Raw genomic sequence first — 2,390 nt, forward strand, 5'->3', positions numbered from 1 at the left:
AGGTTTTACGTGGTATTCGACAGGATTGCCCTATTTCCCCAAAATTATTTATTCTGACCACCCAAGTTTTAACAACGCTTATTATAAAGAATCACAAAATATTAGGCATTACCCTCTTTGACAAAGAATTTAAAATTAGTCAATTCGCGGATGACACATCCATTTTCCTAAAGAATAAATCCATGGTAAAGGAAACTCTTAACACAATTTCAATTTTTTCAAAAGCATCAGGGTTATCTCTTAATCTTTCAAAATGTGAATTACTCCCTATCCATTCATGTGATGATTCCGTTATTGACTCTATTAGAGTGGTACCTGAAGTGAAATATTTAGGAATAACATTATCTAAAAATTATATCAGGAGAGAAGATCTTAATATTTGTAACCGTATCACAGATATGAAGAAATCTCTCAGTCGTTGGTTAACTAGAGATCTTACTATTTTTGGCAGAGTTCTTCTTACTAAAGCAGAAGGTATATCTAGACTGATTTATCCATGCCACTCATGTTTTGTCTCTTCGGCCAATATTAAAAAAAACAACTCAATTATTTTCCAATTCTTGTGGAGAAATAAAACTCACTACATTAAAAAGTCACAGCTTGTTAAAGAATATGATAAAGGCGGAATTAAAGCTTTAGACTTTGAATCAATGATTGGAACAATTAAAATAAAATGGTTGAAAGCTTTTTTGTCCCAGCCAGAATCCATGTGGATCCATATTCCAAAGGCCATATTTAAACGTCTAGGAGGGTTTGATTTTCTTTTAAAATGTGATTTTGAGGTTAATAAGATTCCGATCAAATTGTCAAATTTTCATAAGCAGATACTTCATTATTGGAAAATGATATTTACCCACAATTTTTCTCCTCATGGATCCACTTTATGGAACAATAGAGTGATTTATTATAAACAGAAAATCCTTGTTTAGGAGTGATTGGTATGAGAGGGGTATTTTGTTTGTTAGTGATTTACTAGATTGCAATGGTAAACTGCTAGATGTTTTGGCTTTTTCAACGAAATACAATATAACATGTACTGCTAAAGATTATAACAAAATCTGTAAAGCAATTCCTCTACCACTTATTGAAATGATTCATAATACTTTACTGTACTCAAATGTTGTATCAGTTTTACCTAATTTGGAATTTATTGGCGATACTCTTAAGAATAACAAATCTATTAATGCTTCTTTGAAATCCCACTTTTTTCACAATTTGAACAGAGGCTTATTTCCACAAGGGACCGATTTAGACACTTTATCTGTAATGGAAAAAGCTCTCACTTATTTTATAAAATGGCCTATTTCTCCTAAAGCAAAAGAAACTCATTTTAAAATTGTTCATAAAATGTACCCGGTTTCTACTTTTTTAAATTCAAGATTTAAATTTGAAGTGGAACCATGTTCCTTTTGTAATCTATCTGATGAATCGTTGGAACATTTATTTTTCTCATGCTCTTTTTCCAAATTGTTTTGGTCGAATGTGAGAGATTGGTTGTTACTTAAATTAACAAACATTCCGGCCTTCAAAATATATCACATTTTATATTATATGGATAATTTGGATTCTCCCATATGATTTGGTAAATATAATTATTATTTTGGGTAAATATCATTTACATTGTAGTAAATGGAGAGGAGGCAAGCCCTCCTTTCACTGTTTCATAAATGAGTTCAAGTACTTTTTTCTGTCCCTTAGGAAAATACAATCTTGTAACATGTCTATAAAGATTTGCAATGACATTTCCAAATGGTTATTATTTTAAGTAAGCTTAATGCCTCTCAAATGTTTTTGTGCCTTTATGCTTTTTTCTCTCCCCCTGGCTCTTATTGGATGTATTTTTTTTGTCTTATTGTGAATGGATGTCTTGCACTTATGTTGATAAGTTGATGATATCCTCACCGAGCTTTTGTATGTTTTAAAAATGTTCAATAAAAAAAAACACACAGGTCCCGCGTCACGTGACGGAGCACGTTCACATCAGCGCCATATAGATAGAAGCATAGACATATAAAGAGTCTAGTTTATATGTCTATGAATAGAAGAGTTACGACACCGGAAGTCCAAAAACGGTTATCGTCACGCGGTTCATGTAGACGAGGATCGTTCCCCGGAAGTTCATGGCGGGCAATGTGAATGCAATGATAACAGGAGATAGAACTACGATTTTTGTTAATTATTAGTGAATAAAGGTTTTGATTTGCAATATTTATACAACAAATCGATATGTGTATGTATTTACATCAATATGTTTTAAAAAATAAAATCGAATTTGCTAATATTAAGTGATAATATTAGGATTAGTGTGAACAACTAGTTTACAAGTTACTAACAGTGCCTTGTTAAAGAGCCTGTTGCTGTTTATTTATAGCTTTGAATTCTTTCAAACC

This window comes from Pseudochaenichthys georgianus, chromosome 14 (genome assembly GCF_902827115.2).
Source record: "Pseudochaenichthys georgianus chromosome 14, fPseGeo1.2, whole genome shotgun sequence".
NCBI classification, from domain to species: domain Eukaryota; kingdom Metazoa; phylum Chordata; class Actinopteri; order Perciformes; family Channichthyidae; genus Pseudochaenichthys; species Pseudochaenichthys georgianus.